Source organism: Corvus kubaryi, unplaced genomic scaffold (genome assembly GCF_017639235.1).
Source record: "Corvus kubaryi isolate FWS band 111438036 unplaced genomic scaffold, C.kubaryi_AGA036_p1.0 split1-131, whole genome shotgun sequence".
Taxonomy (NCBI): domain Eukaryota; kingdom Metazoa; phylum Chordata; class Aves; order Passeriformes; family Corvidae; genus Corvus; species Corvus kubaryi.
The window spans coordinates 23,713,154-23,729,379 of record NW_024582073.1 but is presented as its reverse complement, the minus strand read 5'-3'; the positions used below and the strand labels follow the sequence as shown (position 1 = coordinate 23,729,379).

The 16,226-nt window shown below is 44.9% G+C and overlaps 1 long non-coding RNA gene across 1 annotated transcript in view; it reads right to left on the bottom strand.

Annotated features, from left to right (window-relative positions):
* Positions 1-16,226, bottom strand: part of LOC121676427 — a 42,581-nt gene that overhangs the window by 14,661 nt on the left and 11,694 nt on the right. The window contains exons 4-7 of the long non-coding RNA XR_006020454.1: positions 5,731-6,059; positions 3,469-3,656; positions 3,183-3,316; positions 1,168-1,265 (exon numbers count right to left, since the gene is read on the bottom strand). This is a non-coding gene — a long non-coding RNA (uncharacterized LOC121676427). The remainder of the gene's footprint in view (positions 1-1,167; positions 1,266-3,182; positions 3,317-3,468; positions 3,657-5,730; positions 6,060-16,226) is intronic.

Here is a 16,226-nt window from a genome sequence, read left to right as displayed (position 1 = left end):
GCCGAGGATGTGCTAGGGCAGGAGCATGAGGGGCTTTCCTGCTTCCTGAGAACCCAAAACTTGCTTCAAGAGCTGCCTCCTTTAGCATCAATTTCACATTTTGGTTTTTCTGTATGAAGAAGTGGAGGACTCTGCTCCAACGTGCAGTTTCTGCATCGCCGGGGGTGTCCAGTGTTTCTCTAAAACACTGCAAAGTTAAAGCTCAGCCCATCCCCAGGGAACTGGTGGATCGAGGCCAGCAGCACATCCTCCTGGAAGCAGCTAATGACTGAGCTGCTAAATACTTCACATTCCTCACGGACACCAATCCAGACTCGAAGATGCACTACTGGAAACCTGACACGGAGGTTACTTAGCATAAGACATTTGCCTCAGGGAACTCTTCTGAATAGCAACAAGTCAAGTCAAAACCTCAGTCCAGACCTCACCTCCAGATCCAAGCCATATCCTGACCAGACTCAACAGCCTAAATGTGGGGAAACACAACCTGGGACCTCTGCTTGCTCTGCAGACCAACCCTTTGGCTCTGTATCCCAGGTGTTGAGCTATTGCCCACCTGTGGTATTTAAAGGCCTTTTTCCTAATTGCTCTCCACAGCTCAGGCTTCTGTTGAGGTGCCATCCTCCTCTCCAAAAGTCTCTGCCTACCTTGGTTTAAGTAACTCATTGCAAGACACTCTAACCAGGGTTGTCTTAGAACATAGGTAGGTGTTGGTTTCTTTTCACCCTCCAGTTTGGGTGAAGTCACCATGGTGTGTGAGCAGGTTGGCAGTGAAAAGCAGCCTTGCTTGGACTTATCACTGCTGAACAACTTCTGGGCACTCTGCTATGGGAACTGAACAACATCCCATGGCTCTCAGAAGTATTTCCCATATAGGAGACCAAGATACTAAAAGCAGATTTTGTACAGTTCAACACCAACATGTCCTACTGAGAACAAAAGGTGTTGCTGTTAAATCAAGTCAAAAGTAATTTGTCCATGAACACAAGGTTTGGTGCTGGGATCAAGGTGCCAGGGCTCATAGCTACTACCCCAGTCTCTGCTCCAGCATTTGGGGGTCAGAGGGTGTGAGCAGCTGTATTTTTGGAAAGAAGTCCTGTTCTTAGCTGGATTCAAGCACAGAGCAATCAGGACAAGAGCTTCATAAATTCCTTTCCTTCTACCTACCTCACTCATCACTGACTTGTTCCCACAATTTTTGGCAGCCTCTAGCACCATTTTTCTTCTCCCCACAGACTTCTGTGCTGCTTCTGTGCAGAGGTAAGCTGCACAGAAAGAAAGAAAGACAGAAAGAAAAACAGCCAAGGTCCATATTTTAAGAATTATTGAATACATTCTGGTATCACTTATTTCTTAGAACAAGAAATCATTTGTATATGTCAAAAAACTAAAGAAAACCCTGAAGTGCTGAATTTTCCCTTTCTAGCATAATCGTTATTAAAAGAAGTTACCATTTGCTATCTGCTTCTTACAACACTACACCCAGGTGGTCTTTCCACTTGCCCCAGAGTTTGTCCTGAGGTGCTGCTGTGCTTTGCTCATTACTGCTAATGCTGTTGTTCTGCGGGGTTATGACAAGATGATGCAACACAGAGCTTTTCAAAACCAGGTTTCAGGAAAAGGAGAGACACATATCTCTCCAGTCTGTTGGGGAAAAGAATGAAAAATAAATTGCTCTGGTGATCTGCAGTTGCTGGCTATTAATTCCTTTGAGGATTTTGTATTGCTTCCAAGGCAAATACAAGATTAGCTGATGGAGTAATGGAGTAGTATGGGATACAGATCACATGGGGGTTCTTGTAACACAGATGTTGTTTATTTAGCCTATGCAGAGCAAACCTACTTACAGATGTAATTCTGTATGTTCAACATGATGTCTATGTGCCCAGTAGCTCCCCACTATAACCTGAGAAGTCAGGGATCCTGCCTTTGTGAGCCCTCAACTCCCAGGCAGGGACAGCTGCCCTTACACCCACCCCCTGCTCGAGCGGGTGCCTCATCAGGGAATCACTTGGCAAAATGCAGAAGTGAGCAGGTAAAAAAGCAACCTGGCTGCAGGAAGGCAAGTGGAAAACAGGTCTCAGTCACCTGAAAACTTCCTGCTGATTCACCCAGCTGCAGGGGCTGCCCATCCCAGCTGCACCAGTCAGTGGTGGTGCTTGGAAGAAATGCTGCTGCTGCTGTAAGAATGCCTCTATTTTGTAAAAGCATTTTCAGGATCTTCCAGTGCCAGATATCCAGACGTGCTAATGCAAAATGCATTAGCCCAAGCAGCAGGAGCTCCAGGGCTGCTGGCGCCATTGAGTTCCACTCATTTCATCTTTATTATAAATACTGCATTGTCGTCTCATTCTTTTCTCTCATCCTCTCTTTAGAAAAGAATTATAAGGCTCTAGTTGACTGGTCCCTTTGACTTAGTACAGTTGTTAAACCACAGGCAGTAAATACCTCTTTCAATTGTTTAAGGCGGATGTATTTATTTAATTGGAACAACCGAAAGAAATCTGTAAGAGCTGAAGAATCCCCCCTTTCACGGCAGCTCTGCTCTTCTACCTCTCAGCTGAATGCAAAAGGAACTCTTCCTTAAACCTGCCGCGTGAAATCAGCCCACCTTCAGACTCCCCACTCTCAGCTTAGTTTTTTGTGGTTCAAGAAGTCTTGCAGTCTCTAAAGACTCACCGCCTACTTGCAAATAGTGATCTTTCACCAGGCAGATCTCAGCTGACAAATGTTAATTGTTATGCAAACTATCCAGAAGATGAGCTCTTCTCCCAGGACTGAAGGGCAGCCACCTCCCAGATGAAACGAGGCAGCTGTTCAAACAGTGCGGGGTGCGCTGCCCCGGCTGCCAGAGCAGCGGGAGAGCCGAGTGGTGCGAGCGGAGCTGGAGCTGTGCCATGCCACCATGGTTAACACCCCCGCTTCTGTGGAGAAAACCTCCACAGCACAGCTTGAGAACTTTAACTGACCCCACGCCACCAGGAAGATGATGCTGTTTCAGTGGAAAACAGATATAAAAAGTGTTTCTTTGGGCTCGTGCTGGGATGCTCCCCCCTTCAACCAGGAAAAACAAATCCTGATTGTTGGGGCAGGATAGGGACGGGAGAGCAACACTTTTCCCAAACCAGAGGATTTGAAAGTGACCAAGGATGCTGAGAATGCCATGCAAACCTTGTTCTTACCAGGAGGCAGGTCCTTGCCTGAGGCAGGTGGTGCTGTTGGGCCGTGGCTCCCACTGGAGTCCCCTAGGAAACTGGGAACCAGCTCCCCTTTTTCTGAAAGGCTCCATTGGTGCTGGTCATAACTCCACCACAGGCTGAAAGGAATTTTGAACGTGCTATCAGCTCATTTTTCCTTCCAGTCCCATTCCCTCCTCCACTGCTTCTTCCCTCCTCCACTGCTCCAGTGCAGGGTCTTTGGGATCACTATGAAGAATAAGAGTCATCCCAGAAAAACAGAGGGACTCACCACAGCTTGTAAAAACTGTCCTGACGGGGCTGGTGGTAACTCTGTGAGCAGCAGATCTTGCCCTTTGCCTGTGCCTGTCCAGCCCACAGAAAGCACAGCCTCAGTGCTAAGGAGGTGGTTCAGCAGTGCAGAACAGCTCCAGGAGTGAACGGTGCCACTTGCTGTTCCCATGCCTTGGATCAGGCTGGCTGCAGAGAAAATTTACATTTCAAGCCCTGTATGAGACATGCATAGAGACCACTAGTGTATGTTGCCAATTTATCTGTTATCAGCCACATCATTGTGCTTCTGGGGTAAAAACCCCACTTTTCTGGCCACCAGATAACATGGAAAAATGTTTATTCCCTGGAAGTTACGTAGGATAATTTTCAGGGGTTGCTGTGTTCCTGATGAATACATGGAGAACTACTTCTCTATGTGGCTGTGCTGAATTTCTGAGCACTGAACCAGGGCTTCATGCCATCCTGTATTCCTTGGAGTGGTTTCAGAGGTTTTGTCATTTGTTTGTTTTCATTTTAAAGACAGTTTTGTACTATTGCAGCAGGGAGCTTCAGTTTGGTTTTGTTCAGTTTGGGGTTTTTTAATAAATAAAATGCTTTATCCCTCCTGTACCTGCATTGTCTTCAGCTGTATAGGACTTCATGAGTTTGGCCCAGAGCATTATGGGACAAAAATACATAGAAAGGAAGAACAGAGGAAGGACTAAAAGTTGAAGATTCAGACAAGGAAAAGTTTGCAATGATTCTTACTTTCTTGAAATTGAATAGCAACATTTTCATTTATTTCAGTGGCAGCAGGACGGCAGTCTACTTAAAAGGGGAAAAAAAAGGCATTTAACCAAAAAAAGCTGTTCCCTCACATCTCCTTCCCTGCTTTTGCATCAGTTCCCAGTATCAGGCTGAGCAGAAGAGCCATGTGCTATTTCCATGCTCCACTTTGCCCTTCAACAGCTCTCTTTGGCAACTTATTTTACAAAATATGGGAAAACTCCTTCCCCAAAGGGCTGTATAGTCATGGATTCAGTTGCCAGGGCAGGCCATCCATTCTTCTCAGCAAGGGCACTTGGCTCAGCTCACAGTGTCTATGGTTGTTTTCAACTGAGACTGAGCTGATAAGGGGATTTCCTTTCAAGTGGAAAAGCATTAACTATATTTATATGCAGATAATTTCCTATTTGTTGGGTTTAGCTTAACAGGCTGAATTTCTGGCCTGTCTCTCCAGTGCTCTCCAACCACATGAAACATATTCACAATTGTCCGGGTGGGAGTTGTTTTGCCAGAAGCTGGAGAGATGCCACAGTGCAGCTGCTGTGGAAGGCAGAGGTGGAAGGACATGGCCAGTCCTCCTCACTCTGCTTTTTCTGTAAGGAAGTAACACAGAGCACAGCACCTGCCTAGCATTTGCTACCGTGTTCATTACAGGTACTTGTGCCACTGACCCATCATTTGCCCATTATCTGGGCAAAGTATATGTATAGTATTCAAAAATTTTAAAAGAAAAATCCCTGAAGTATAACTAATGCCTGCTGAGCCACCTTCAGGCCTCAGTGATTTTGCAGGCAAGTAGGACCATGCTCAGCTAAGGAACAGGAGAGATTGAATTGCATGTGTAGTAGAGGAAGGATCTACTTAAAAAAACTGGTAGAAGATTCCCAAACTATTAATACCCAGGAGGAGGGGAATATCAAACCAGCAGTACTTCATGTTCACCTGGGAAACCTACTCCATTCTTCTCTGCAGGGATTTCCAGAGGATGAGACCCCAGTTCACAGCACACTGATAATTACTAGTCTTCTCTGTATCCATTTACATTTGCAAAACACCTCAGAATCTCTCCCTGCAGGAATTGTTCATGCTTATTGTATTATCTGAGGGTTTTATATTGCATTCAGTTCAGTGACTGCCAGGGGAGTATGCTCTTGAGGTTTAAAGATTAAGCTTTTATTTAAATATAAATTCCTCTAATGTTGTACATCTGGTTTTGTTTAAACTCGTTTTAGAAATCCTTTGTTTTCTGGGTCCTTTACTGCTGGTCCATCTAAATCTCAGGCTGTGGATGTTACCAGCAGCTCTACCTGAGCCAATGTCCTTTCCAAGTTCAGGATTCTTCCAGTTTCACCCTCCTGGGAACTCATGTGGGGTGGATCAATGTACATGAAGGTTTTGCAGAGGAACATCCTAAAGTCACCTTTGTTTTATGCTCTGAAAGTCCAGAAAATAATAAAAACATCTCTGAAAAACAATAAATACCTGAATGCCTTACCCTTTCTGGGAACCCTTAGTGCTTCTTGAGTCCTTTGGTGTTTGGATCGGTGTCCTTCATGAAACTGCACATAGCTCTGGCCCACCCATCTCCACACAATTTTCATGTTCTAGAAAGAGGTTTTTTTCAGTTTTGGAGTGCTGCCTGTGCCTTCTGAAGTAGGATCTTGTCTCTTTATGTCTTTCAGTTTTGGAGTTTTCTGTTCTTTTCTTTTGAAATAGAAATGTTGTATGAAACCCCAAGAGCACTGAGGACAGTGCTGATGGTCCTTGATGGGTTGAGTTACAGCTGAGATAATTCCTCTGCTGTGAAACAGTCATTCATCAGCTCTGAAAGTTAAAGTTAACAGAAGAAGTCTTCAGAATTCAAATAGAATTTGTGCAGACATAGGCAGGTCCCCCAGACCTTGTGTGTATATGTACATATAAACACATATGTATGTACTTACATATGTCTGCATACACATGGGCAAACATGAATGAAAAAAGTATACATGCTGCATTCCAGCAAGAAAAGTAAGCATCAATATAGAAAGTAGTATCAGAAAAAATCCAGTTACCATCACAGAAGAGACCATCTTCCTAGTCCTGGCAACTAGAACTGCATAACCCTGACTCTATATAGGAATTTAAATGGTGTAAAATAGCAACATTTTTTTAGCTTTTGGTTTTCTGGGAACTTTTCTCTTCTAGAGTTTCTCAGCTTGAGAAAGTGATAAACCACACAGTGGATTCTTGTACCTTGTGCAGCCATGCAAATTACATCTAGTTTTCCCATGCCCAGTTTGAAATACAGTTCCCATCCTACTTAACCATGTCCTGCTGTGAGACAATACAGTATTGAGAAACACTTGAAGCTACAATAGCAACAATGCAGATCTTTTGTTTTATCATTAAGTGGAATGAATCCCTGAGGACTCAAGGGAACTCCACAGAAGCCTGATGTATGCAAAAAGAGGCTGGTTATGGTAAACAAGGTTAGAGGTATGTGAATAGTCAACATGCACGTTCACACAATGAGTAGACAAATGCCCAGTATGATGGGAATTTTGGTGAGGGAGCCTTCCTTCTTGCCTGTAATAGAGACAGAGGGATAATATCTATCACCGTTTATGAGATCTCAGGTGGAGGAATGTAAATATATCAATGCTCCTTCCATTTGAGGCTGCACATGGACCCTGACTGAGCTACAGCAGAGGCCGAAGTATTTCACCTTTAGCATGTGAGATCTCCAACTGAAAGTCAACTGTATTGAGCCAGGTAGATGTTTCTTGTTGCTCCCTGGCCCTGGTGAAAAGTTTGCAGAGGGGAATAAGCATGTCCTAACAGTGAGAGCAGGCTGGCATGAGAGCTGGGGACAAGCCTGGATCCAGAGCTCTGCACAGGAAAAGCAGCAAAGGAAGGTGGCGTTCCACAGAGCTCTTAGAAACAGACATGGAAATCCCAATAATAGGACCAAGGTGGCCACATTCAGGCAATCAGACCAAGCACAGGAGCAAAACCAGGTCCAGCCATAGCCTTTGACATGTCCTTTTTGAGAATAGCAGGCTCGAATCTTCTGCATCGACATCTGCAGTAAATATGTTTCTTTCTAAATGTCTGCAGTTCAAAAACAAAACCAGTCTACAAGATGTCAGTGCTCATCTTCCGCGAGAGGTAGATCAGTCAGGTTGTCAATTAAAAGCATTCACTGAAGGTGAGCTGTGGATAAATTAATCTAATAGGAAAGCTCCATAGGTCAACAGCTTCCAGTCAGGGAGGAGGGAATGTCACAGCACATTGCTTGTGATTGCACATGATGGTAATGCTGTCTGTAGTCACCTGGAGGCAACATCCCTGGATATGTTAATGACACCTCTGCCTGCAGCCTTCGTGGTGCTGTGGTTCAGCATGTTTGAGCTGAAGGTTTGTTTCTGTACTGACCAAAGATCTTGCGCTACAGAAATGCCCACATGAGCATCCTGGGTGGCTCTCCATGCTTGGGAAGCATCTCCTCCTCATTTACCAGAAGAGCAACTGTCACACACCCAAGAGGAGATGAAAATGGGTTGTTCTGTAGACTACTATATGGAACCAAGATTACAAGCAGAGAAGATGCAGTCTGACACAGGACATCACCAAAATACAAACTGCTGGAAATCTTCACAGAGGTCAGCAGGATTCGGCACTAGTTGGCTAAACCTCCAGGGATTAGTGGGTCCTGCATGCTCTGCAATCTGGTCCAAAAGCACCAGCTATGGACTGTGAGCTGCTCCAAGGACCCCACAGCCTGAAGAGGTGGACTCTGACCCTTCACAGTGAAGTCCTGCCCTCTGAAGCAGAGGTAGCCCAAGATGACTGAAGATCAGTTCACTGGCCAGATGTCCAAATAAGAAGTAATGAAGATTTCCTGTCACCTCTGAAAAGCAGCAAAGGTGGAAAAATCTCAGGTCAGAAGCAGCAGGGTTTTAGGCACACTTGCTTGCAGTGATGCTTGAAAGTAGAACTCATTCTTCCAGCCACAAGCAAGATAAGAAGACAATTCATATCAAACACAGATGAATTTGGGGAAATATTCATATGAGTTCACAGGACATAATTTGAAACTACAGGACACAAAATGACATGATCACATGCATGATGTGGGAGAAGCAAATCTTCACACAACCTACCTCAGAACTTCAGGAGAAGAGATGCAAAAATTCAGATGCTCAGAAATACTCTGCTGGACACATGCCTCAGATGATGTTTTGTTGCTTAATATAATGTTTAAAACATTATATTATTGGCTGATGTTCCTCAACCAATCAATTCACATCTGTTTTTTTTTTTTAAACTACTTCATATTTATCCTCCCAGAGAATTTCTAAGCAGTAGTAGATGTTTTCAGAGATGCAAAAGGAATTCTGGATTCATTTGGTTGGGTTTTTTTTTCAGGATGAAGAGGATTTTGAGAGCAAAATCAGTTTACATTTACTCACCAAGGTCTTTATTTTATAATATGGACACCAGACATGGGAGACATGAATACGGAAAAATAATGATGGTTTCTCTTGTGAACTGAAAGGCACCTTTTATCCATAAAACATCTCAAAACAATTACAGTCAAGTAATGAAAAAATCCTCGAACAGGAGACAACGGGTTTGTCACAATTCAGACAAATATTTGTTATGCAAAAGCAACTCTTATTTTAAAAGGCAGTGCAGGATATTTGGGAATGTTCTCAAGAGCTCTGTTCCTATCTCTGCAGAAATATAAAATGACATATTTTGACCATTTGCATCACAGCAACAGGTCATGCACTCTGAAGGCACCATGGCTGGGTGCAGGAGCTGCTTCTGCCAGAAATCGTAGACGTTTTACGTCATGCACATTCTGGTGTTTCCCGTTACTGTTTTCTTTCAGTTTAGGGATAATCCAAGATGTATGTGTCTTGCCATTTAAAACCAAGAGAAAAACCACAACAGTATTTTCCATGTAAGCCAAAATGTTTCACATGTGCCAACTGCCAAAGCAGACAAAAGGGCTTTGATCATAGTCAGACACCATAACTAGCTACTTGTTTTAATTACAGAAAGTTTTAGCTATTATTACACGACAGGCTGGCACATTCAGCACATGACATAATTTTATGAAAGCTTTTCATTTCTCTCAGCACAGCTCCAGCCCTAGGCTATTCCACTCACAGCACAACCATCAGTTTGAACGAAGCCAGGGAGATACCAGACGAAGACCTACAAAACTCAACCATACACCAACCCCACTTCCAGCTGGGTTGGAAGAGCATAATTCTCAGTGCCCCAGCCAGGGCAGAGCTGTGAACTGCCTAAAGACTATGTGTTTTCTTCTGTTCTTTTAATTTTTCAGGGTGAAACAATTCTAAATCTCTAGGGTTTTTTGGATATATTGCCTATTGCTTTACTTGATGTTGTCCTTCTATTTATAGTACAGTAGCTGTTTTAAGTGACTGATGAGTTAACCCCCAAAATATTGGGTGTTTTTGTGCCTGAATCACTGTCAGACCACCAAAAAAAACCAGCCATAGCACGGGTCAACCCAAACATTTTTATAGGTGTTCCAGGGCTACCACATGTTTTCATCTCTCTTAGCAATACTTGAATTTTTGGCAAAACTTTCTGTGAACAAACTTGCAAGAGCACTGATGAACAGCAAATCAAAGCGGCTGTGACGGTCCTAAAAAAGGCTCTGTGATTTCTGTTTGAACAAATGCCTATGAAGACTCATTTTCTCATAGCTCTGGAGCTCTAATCCTCATCTATTCAGCCCATTGGAGAAAAATACCAAATCACATCCCCTATCACTGCATCTAATTTCAAATGAAATCAAATAAGCGTAGTAAAGAGAATAAACACAAATAATTTGTGGCAACAATAACATAGGAACTGGTTTGAAAGAATATCTTTCCTTTGGAAAACACTGGAAAGCAGTGTCAGAGTTTAATTTCAGAGATTTCTGTTTAATGTCAGAGATTAATTTAACAGCCATTAAAACATCTTATTAACTCAAGTGCTAATTGAGTGCTTGGCAGGAGTAACAGAGCACTGCCAACCATACACATAAAAATGGCTAGAATTTGAAGAAATTCTGTGGTTTAACATTTTATTACTGTTATAACTTGCCGTATATGTTTAACTGGCTTAGGTGGCCTTACCTGCCTCCTTTATACCTGTTTGGAAGATGCCATGCTCTGATGGCACAAAGTCTCAGCTGCCCTTAGGAAGAATTCAGTCCATTTGCAGTCCTTTTGGCTGAGATCTTCCAGATTGAGCTGAAACACAAGCTTTGCAGTGATGCTAGAGTTTGCAGGCAGAAAGGTGCAAACTGCTGAGCTTTGGGAATTCTCAGTGCCATGACTGCTGACACAAAGGGCACTGAGGGAGGGAAGGTGAGCATTGGGGGAACAACTGCCCCAGCTGTTCCAGTAAAGGATCCACGCTGACCACCACCCTCCCAGGACTGGTACTGAGTTCCAGAGTACCACAAAATTTTATATTTTTCATACATGGAAATCTGCACTCTGTAGGGAGGAGTTAGACTAGCAATGCTCCTTCCTCTGTATTTGACCCTCAACAGTGATAGTTTGTGGTTGACACATGTTGCTTCCTGGGTCCTCTCATCCCTTGCACCCATAGCCTGTGAAGGCACCCTATCATGGCTTCAGACTGAGAGAGGATGGCCACAGATTGCTGTACTTTGCTTTTGCAGAAGCAGAGATCACCTCCACCCACTTCTCCACCAGCACCCATGGCAGGAGGAAAGCAAGTTTTTCCTGTTCGAGAAAAGCCAAGGCACCATATAGACTAAATTTTGCTTGAGACCTCAAGGGAAGTATATCCTACCACTGAAAGTGTTACAGGGACACTCACCTCCAGACCTCTCCCCTTGATGATGGCAAATGGAGGTGGGTGGTAAGGACCTCACTCCTTTAGGGCAAGCCCAAACTTCAAGTCACATCATGTAAATTGAGCACAGGCAGGACATCATTTGAGCTCAGCCCACCCTAAACACACAACACATACTTTGAGACCAAGTGAGAGAAAGCAATACAGATGAAAATTTAAGGGTCATGAAGTTTGTCATGTTTTAAAACACCTTAAGCTGTTTTCTAGCCCTCAGCAGAGACACAGCCCTAGGAATTTGTGTTTAGATACACAGAAAGCCATGGATGAAGCCCGGATTTATGGGCAGGCCACTGGCTGACCCAAGCTCCTGACCTGTGTGTGGCTGCAGCACATGCTCCCAACCACTGGGAGTCTTTGTTGTGATTGCTGTACCTGCTTTGAGCATGGCTTCCTCCAGCTCAGCAGCTGCAGTGATGGTGGTTTCACACGCAGCTGCCTCGAGCCTCTAGTCAGTAGCTCCTGAGAGGTTATTTAGCTCAGGCTTAAAAGCTGCCCTTGATGAAGCTCCAGTGAAGAATGATCTAAGCAAGAGTGACCAGTGCAGGGCTGGAAGCTGTACCTGGGACAACATTCAGGTTGCCAGTCTTGCACAGGTACCCAGCACAGGTTATAAAGTGGTTCAGATTGTCTAATCCACTGGGAACCTTGTTCAGAGGAGGGAGCGAGGTTGTGCTTCATGTCATCTTCCCCAGCCACCTAGATATGACCAGCCACCAAACAGCTAGTGCTTATTAATAAACTTGCTTAAGGAAATTGGCTGGAGTCTTACTTTGCATTGTGCTGAATGAATTGAGCTAAATATAATCCAGAGCTCGTTTTGCTGGGTAACAATGCGTGAGAAACTTCCTGTTCTAGCAGAAATCCCTGAGTTTAAACGTAGAAGCTTCTCTAGGCTGGGTGAAATTCTTCAAATCTCAAGAAACATTGAGGTCACTCTAAATTCCTCTTTCCTCCAAATACAGATATTATTTTAATACCCTGTGTGAGGAGTAATGTAGTGTCTCTCTTAGAACCCAGCTGAAAGCACAAGTTGTTTTAATCAATGAGCTCTCAGATACAAAGGTACTTCTTGGCTTAAAACCCAAATTCAATAATTATTTTTTCAGCTGAACTGGAATAAAGACATTATTTAAACATGTATCTGTCATCTCACACTGCCTGCGGCTGGCTGTTGGATATCTATTTCTCAGCAGCACCGTGGCAGCTCTTTATGTAAAGGGAAAAAAACGTAACCATTTCCTCGCATGACTTCATTTTGGGATTATAGCTCCTTACTCCTCCTTCCCTGGAGCATCCTGTCAGGAGATGGTTTCAGGTGCTAACAGAGCCCATGGTGAGTGTGCAAGTGCACTCTGGTCTTTGCAAACAGGCCTGTTTGTGTGGCAGATGTGCAAAATAAAGGGCCTCAGCATTTGATTTTTTTGCTCAGTGCAAAATGAACCACAGGCTGGTTGGGCTGCAGGAGAGAGGGGATCACTGGAGAACTGGGAGCTCAGTAGTGGCACCACTGCCAGGGCTAGGATTCAGGAGATTGAGCCCTGTAAAAATACTTTAATCCTGCCAGGCTCCTCTTCTTCATTTTGCCATTGGTTACATTACTGACCCATCAACTTTCTGATGAGTTTTCCAGGATCAGCTTTGATCCCACAGTACTGACAGTGTGGGATCCTTGCAAAGACCTGTGCACTAGGAGAACAAGGACCTGATCTGTGAGTCCTTTTTTTAGCTCTGCAGGTGCAAAATCTGGTCTTTTCCCTTTGTGGCAGTGCATGCATACTGGGCCTGAACTCAGTATTGGCAATAAATACTGACTGTTCTTCTCTTCTCTGTGTAGCTGCAAGATGGTGTTGGACTGCATTCAAGCCCCATGGGGCTGTGGTGATTCCCTTAGAGGAGGAGGTCAAGGTCGTCAGGTTGTTGTGGGTGGGGTACTGAACACCTAATGGATGGTAGACGTTTTTAGGAGGCTTTAAAGCCAGAATAAGATTTGGTGAGGCCCCTGGGCAGAGCCAGCTTGGTCCATTTACTTCACACACCTGGGGTCAAAGCACTGGGTCAAGGGGTACAAACAAGGAGGAGGCAGAAACTGGTGGGGTGAAAACAGAGATGTGTGTTGGAAGTGAAGAGTGAGCAGGAGGCTGTGACCTCAGGGTAGGAGTGAAAGGAGGTGTAAATAAAGAGACACACTGGATACCTGATAGGGACCTTCCAGTGATCTCTCGGATGTCTCCTGTACAGGAAAGTTCCCAGGAGGCTCCTGGGAGGCCATGGGCTTGCTGTGCTCCTGTGCCATATCTGTAGGGCTTGCATAGACGGGTAGTTGGGTCTGCAAGATTTAAGCATGACCACAACAAGGTATTTGCTAATCCTCTGCTTCTGAAGGGCTTCAGGTGTACATAGACAGATCACCAGCAAGATCTGCAAGACCTGAGGCATTGCTGGTCTTTTCAAGGCTGGGTGACAGCCATGCTGCTGTGGAGTAGACTTAGGGGAGAAAAAACCTCAGTAGCCTTCAAACCAAGGCAGCAGCACTCGGGTGCAAACTACTGCCTTGAGCATAATTCCACCTGAGCTGAACCTGCAAGAGGAAGTCAACATTATCAGTTTCAGTTGCTCCTGCAACACTGGTGAGTTTGATAGTTAAGAGCAGCTTTCAAAATCTGTATGCGTGCTCTCTCTATCACCTGTCCACCAAGGGGTGCTTGGCCTTTCAGACTGGAGCAGCATCATGCAGCACTCTCCCTCACTGTCCCATGGCTGTGAGGGAGCCATCACCCCTTCTTCAGAGGGGACTTTCCCCACTGTGGGGCTACCTCTACCTGCTGAATGATGAACACGTAGTCTGGAGCTTGGGCTCCAGACAGAGCCTTGGACAGAACCTGAGGTGCTCTGGCAGAGCCACAGTCCCTGAGTGTGGAGATGGAGCTTGAGAAAGACAGGGCTGGAGAAAGACAGGGCACACTGCTGTCCATGAGTAACTGAGATGGCTTTTGTACCCCAGTCAGGCCCTGCAGAACCCCCCGAGCTGTGGCGAGTGGCTGGAGGATGCAGGAGCAGATTTCGTGCTCTCGCCCTGTGCTTTGATGCTCATGGCTAATGAGTTAATCAGCTGCTTGTTGTCATGCCTGAAATATAAATAACAATCAACAAGCAGAGGATGAACTGGTAAAATAAAAACAAACACAACCAGAGGATGAACTGAAAAGAGCAAAACATTTTCTGGCATGTACTCCTTTGACTGCAACATCAAAGATCATATTAAGATTTTTGTAGAAGGTTATTTCTCTGGGTTTCTTAGCTCCAAAATTACCAGGAGTGTCAAAATCCATTTGCAAGAAGACCTTCTGGGGAGGAGGATGCTGCTAAAAGGGCAGAGATGTTTAATATTTCACGAAGGGCATGCACAGACTAACGCACAGTTCTCAAAACATCCTCATTAAAATGCTTTAATTAACATTGGTTCAAACACTGGCAGACTTGGAGCTTCACATGTCTCGGATACATTGGGGGTGCTGTGCACTGCTCAGGTCCCAATGGGAGCAACCTTTCCCTCTGCCAGGGGAAGGGATGCATCTTTACCCCCCTCACAATCTCCTTCTATCACCACGTTGAATTTCCTCATCTCAAAGGCCCAATAAATATTTTTTACCCGACCACATGCCAGCTGAGTAACCATTCATGCAAGAGCAAACGAAGTCAACAGTGTAAAGGGAGCAGCAGAGATGATCCTTTCCCTTTCAAAGGCTATAGTTTCAGCTCCCCAGTGTCAATAATCTCATTAACCAACTATCTGGCATCTGGACTAGGCACCCCCCTCCTCCCACACACGCACAGGGAGTGCTTCCCAGCCCTTGGCCACCTTGTCTGTATTTTGGAGAAAGGACAAGGAGAGGGCTTCAGACCAAGACAGACAACAGAAAAGCAGGGGCACAACCCCATTTATATGAGGTCTTTTTTAAAATGGAAAGAAGATGCTTGTTTTCTCACCCTTAAGAGACAGAGTGCCTTACATTTTCTAAAAAACTGAGTTAATTCACGAAAAAAGAGATGTAAGGAAACGTGCGTGGAAAAATACCCCAGTGCTTATTGTTCCTTGGGCGAAGAAGGGTTTTGGGGCTCTCCAGGGCAGTGCCCTGCTCCAGTGGTGTGAGGTTATGCAAGAGCTGAACATCCACAGTGACTGTGGGATACCTGGTGCTGCCCATCCCCCATCCCCATCATGGGCACTCACTTCCATCCAGGAACTCCAGCCTGCCCTGACATCTGCAGCGGCACAGACCACAGGGAAAGGTCAGAGAGTAAAAGGGCCAACAAGACCAGCCAAATTTCCTGACAGCAGCAGCCCATGAGGAAGTGCCCTTTGCCACCAGCCACTTTATCTGTGCAGAGATAAGAGGAAGGGGTCTGCTCTCCAGGCAGGCTGCTGCCCTTCCCAAGTACTGCTGCCACCTCACAGCAAAGCCATTGAGGAGCTGGGTAGCAGCTTGTTCTGCACTGCCTTTTGCAGTGATTTTTAACCCAGGCTGGGGTCACATTCCCAGCAACTTCCTTTGGTCAGCACTGACCTAGCGGCAAGCCATGGTGAGTCAGGTCTGCTGAGTGAGTGCCATGAGTGCACATAGATCGGCTGGAAGACACCATCCCTGCGCATCGATCCACGGGAGGATGCCACCCCTGCACATGGATCAGCTGGAGGATGCCATCCCAGCAGGCAGAGGAGCTTGCACTTCAACCTACAATAGATATGAATTTCCACTCTGGAGAAAACACATTTTAATTATGCAAACTCTATGCACATTTTTAAAACACGGAAAGAAAAACAGGACCCTGTTCTTATCTTTTTGTGAAATCATTATTCATTTGAAATATATGGATAATTAACCACATTATCATGCAAATTTAAGTGAATTGAGCTGGCTGAATTAAAGAGACTTCACCTACCTAACCATAAAAATTGCAACACAGAGCTGTCCCAACGAAGCTCTGAGCGCTATTTTTAGTGCAGCGCTGTAAGAGAGGGCCTGTGGGAGGGCATCTTCCAAAGGAATGCAGACGGTATCTTTTAGGAGGAGTTAATCCTTAGGAAACCATTAC